The sequence below is a fragment of the Castanea sativa genome, chromosome 3 (assembly GCF_040712315.1).
Source record: "Castanea sativa cultivar Marrone di Chiusa Pesio chromosome 3, ASM4071231v1".
Classification (NCBI taxonomy): Eukaryota; Viridiplantae; Streptophyta; class Magnoliopsida; order Fagales; family Fagaceae; genus Castanea; species Castanea sativa.
Genome location: NC_134015.1, coordinates 23,109,438 through 23,114,178, shown reverse-complemented (window position 1 = coordinate 23,114,178; position 4,741 = coordinate 23,109,438). Strand labels below are relative to the sequence as shown.

The window sequence follows — 4,741 nt, the reverse complement described above, 5'->3', positions numbered from 1 at the left end:
ATAAACCCTAATCATCAATCTATCAATTCAAGGATGTGAAATATGTTATTCTACTAAACCTATACCTAAACAAGTGAAAACTAGACTTAGCAAGACCTAAACAGAGGATTAAAAATAATCAAAACACACAAAATAGCAATAACCCTAAATCTGCTTTTCTAGGCGCACGTATGCGTGCGCATACATTAAGCATGTGCATGTATACACGCCCAAAAACACAGTTTTAAAGTAGCAGTAAAACAACAATAATAAATAAAAAAAAACCTAAAATGCTTCTAATATCCAATTTAACCATTCATTCAAAGCATGATAAGACACAACAAAACAAAATCAAACAAAGCAAAACATATTTCTAAGCATGTATAACAAATAAAACAAATTAAGAACCATGTGATCCTATGTAGCAAAGTGAGAAATCATGGGACAGAAGCTCATCTTCCTTTAGAATCACAGATTTGAGATTGTTTAACTGACCCCTCAATGCCTACAACACGAAGATTAGATTGAGGACAAGAATAATCAAGAGAACACAATAATAGTTAGTAATCACAACTCAAGAACAAAAGATTTTGAAAAAGGTTTTGAGAAATCAATTTAGAAAAATAGTTTCTGTCTTAGAACTAATTAAAGAGGTTTTTAACTTGTAAAAAAACATTCTAATGTGATGCCCTAGGGTCTTCAAAAGAGAACAAAGGATTTTAGAGAATATGGAGGCCAAGAAATCACTCTCTCTAGCTAGAGTTTTGATTGGAGACATAAGATGAGTATTTATAAGTTAAAATTAGGAGTTTTGTGGTCTTTTAATGATCTTTGGATGTTCTCAAGGGTCTATGAGCCAGCCCACATCAAAGCACAATGTTTTGGGCTCTTAAATTAAAGTCTTAAAACCCAGAAAATCAAACGGCCCAGTTGGCCCAACTTCAAATTGTCACGCCCAAAACCCCAAAGGGTCCAAAGCATGAGAAAGACGTTTTAAGTACCTGTAGATTTTTCATTTTTGACAATTCAATCCACATAAATCGTATCAAGTACCAATATCAAGAATTATCATAATAATTCTATTGAATATACTCTCAAAGTAAGTCAGAGCTCTAAGCATTAATTTTAAGGACCATTGGCCACAAAAGAATAGAGGTCTAAATAAATAATTACATATCATCAGCTTGCTCCATCAGTGGGAATAATGTCACAACTACTATAATATACAAAAGAATGAATCAAGTCTACTCTAAGATGTACATCTTCTAATATTTCCATTTCAAAAGTTCAGCCTCTATCAGTAGTTAGTCTAACTACTGTTAGCCACCAAAAAAATGTCTCAAAAGATTGTTGCCTACTTTGAAAAGTTTATGAAATAATGGAATGTGACAGAGCTCAGTAAGTAGCATAATTAATAGGGGTGGGGGAAATGCAAGTTTCATCTTCAATAATAATAATAATATGACAAGAATGATTAAGTAATGAAACACAAAGTTTCTCAAAGTAAATACCTTGAAACTATAATTTGTGAGCACTAACAATATAATTTCCAAAGCCATAATATCTAACATAAGGTAAATTATCACAAATATACCATGTTACCACATAGACCGGCCAGGGGATTTACCTATTCACAACTGGCATGATATTGTCCTCTCTGGTATGTAGACTCTTGGCCCCATGGACAGCAGCCTCACCCATACCCTCAAGGTTTTTCTCTCCCCTCATGGAAAGCAAATAGAGCACGTCAAATAGGACCTCTTTTGCATGTGGTCTTATGACCCTATAGATAGCAGCCTCACCCACACACAGTTAAGGAACCTCTTCCCCCCATGGGCAGTAGGGAAGAACGCGTCATCCAAAGTAAAGGGCACTGACCTGGATCTAATTTTGTTGTTACAAAGACTACGAAAACCAAATCGGGTGATCACTGGGAAATCACACATGGCATAGGGTTAAAACAACATAAAACTCACAAGTTACATATAATTTGAAACACATAGTTTATATCCAGGTAGTTTTAGAAAACCTTAAATAATCTAACTTCCACAAAATTTGTAAGGTTTTCAACTTCATTCTTGTCAAAAAGATTCTCTATCTTTTTTCTCAAATAACAAGACAACATAAGCCTCTTTAAAATTTTCAATATACCATAAAATCAATGAATTCCTTATCAAAGATTAAATCAAAGATGCTCATATTTTCCATATCAACAATTCATGCATTTCCCCAATTGCAATACCAAAATGATGTACTTTTCATATATAATAATATATAATAGGGTCACAACACAATACTTTTAAGAAAACATATATCCATATATAATTTTCCAAAATGTGTTTGACCCAAAAACAACATTTATGAAACATGGTTATTTTCCAAAAATATCCCATTAAGAAGCTACTTACCTCGCAACCACAAAATCCTTATTCTCCAAGTTCCAAGGAGATTAGCTAGAACCAAAAAAATATCAATGTAACCTGTCACAATAAGCATAGAGCTTGAAATTGCATCTAGCTACAATTTAGGAATTGCCAAATAAGCACTTAATTAGGCAAGCCTAGTATTTAACCTCATCAATAATAATATATTCCACTTCCAAAATTTCTCAACAAATTGATTCACAAGGCATAAACTCCAATTTATAAAGTTAACCCATTTAATATCATCTCCAACATTATGATCAGCTTCCATAAAATTTACACTACATCATTAAGAGACCCATGAAAGCAAAATCAAAATATCCTCCAAGACAAGAAATTTAGAACTTCAACTAACTCTAAATAAGCCCAATGACAATGGAAAAATTAGATTTACCTACCATCACATGTCATAACTTAAAACCCCTAAATTTTCCACCATAAATAAACCTTAGGTAGTCATCATTAGCACAAACCATATACCCACTCATCAAATAATTCCACCAATACAAACCCATACATAAAAACACTTAAATATCACTTCCAATGCTCATGAATAACATGGGTATCATTATTAAAGCTTGGATAAAAATATAACCTTAAGCAAAATATAAAACCCACCAAAATTTAAGAAAATTTTACCTCAAATAAAAGGGATGAAGATGCTTAGGGGTTCCTAAGGATTATTCTGGTGATCTTGCCGGAAAAAAATGATGGTGAGATGGTGTGGTTTGGAGTGGAGTCCGATGGGTGAGTGTGGAAGTGAGTGTGTGTGTTTAAGTAATGAGAAAAGAAAGAAAATGAAAGGAAGAAAAGAGATGGTCGGCCAAAAGAGAGAAAAACGATGGTGTGAAAATGAGTGGTGGGGGATTGTTGGGTTAGGTGAGGCACGCGTGGTCCAATTAAAATCTTACTTTCTCCCATTTTTTTTATTTTTTTTTATTTTTGGGTCTGATTGGAACGTTACACAAATGGTTATAACTTACTCAATATAAGTCCAAATTAGGCAAATTTTGTGTTCAAATTAAAGCCCAAGATGTCTACTTTTCAATGAAACAATTCTGACTCAAAATATTTTTGTGTATCAAAATTTATGGTAATAAAAGTGAGCAAAGTCATTTTTTAGTATCGATTTCAAAGCAATTTGAGCACTTTTGAGTTGTGATTATTTCCAAACTATTGTGAACTAGTTAATTACCCTTGGTTGACATATGTCAAGCGCATCATAGGAGCCAGAGACCAAAATTTATTAACGGGTACAAAATTTGTTGTCTACAGATGCCCCTCTTTTAACTTTTCTTATGTTGCAAGTATAGTAAAAAGCCTGAAGAAACAAACATTTTGCAAGTTAATAAACTTTGAGTCCACATACACACTACACACAAACATACAAACATGAAAGCAATCATACAAACACGGGGGTGTGCTAAAAAAGGTGATTGGTGCACTTCCAATAGGAAGTGTGAACAACCACATAAAAGAAAAAAAAAAAAAAAAACTGAGATGTGTTTGAGTTTTAAGGAGCTCTACCTTCATGACACACATACATGCAAGCAATCATGCAAACAAGAAATGCATCATAAGAGGCATAAAAGAAAATCTGGGATGTTTTTGAGTTTTAAGGACTCAACCTAAAGTTGGGGGGACTACTCGAAGCGAGAAATTTACGTTCAAACACAAATAGGTCATTCAAGAATGAGAAATTTACGCCAAAGGGGACCACTTGATCAAGAAATTTACGTCCAAGCACAAACAGGCCACTAAAAAAATGAGAAATTTTCGACAAGTGGACCACTTGGTCAAGCAATTTACATCCAAACACAAATAGGCCACTCAAAAATGAGAAATTTACGCCAAACAGACCACTCAATCGAGCAATTTCCATCCAAACACAAAAAGGCCACTTAAAAAAATGAGAAACTAATGCCAAAGGGGACCACTCTATTGAGCAATTTACGTCTAAATACAAACAGACAACTCAAAAATGAGAAATTTATGCCAAAGACACAAATAGTCATATATGACTCACACAAACACACAATCACACAAGGTTTGCAAAAACAAACACATAAGATTCATGCAAATAGGCAAGAATACAAAACATAACCACTCATGACTCACATAAGAAAAATAACATACAAACACACAAGACTCACATAAAATATCAAACAAATATGTGATCATAAAAGATAACAAAAGAATGAGCACAACAACGTAGGAGGCACACAAATATAACAAAGCATGTGAACACACAAAAAGCTAAATAGGATGGGCCTAGGACCCAAGACAAAATGAGGATGGGCCTAAGGCCTGGCACAAAGCAAGGAGAGGCCTAAGGCCCA

The 4,741-nt window shown here is 33.9% G+C and overlaps 1 long non-coding RNA gene across 1 annotated transcript; it reads right to left on the bottom strand.

Moving 5' to 3' along the window:
* Window positions 1–1,765: 1,765 nt before the first annotated feature.
* On the bottom strand, window positions 1,766–3,151 carry LOC142627548 (uncharacterized). Its single transcript, XR_012842871.1, has 3 exons — window positions 3,042–3,151; window positions 2,388–2,459; window positions 1,766–1,909 (listed from the first exon to the last, which is right to left on the bottom strand). It is a non-coding gene; the product is annotated as an uncharacterized LOC142627548 (long non-coding RNA).
* Window positions 3,152–4,741: the final 1,590 nt, after the last annotated feature.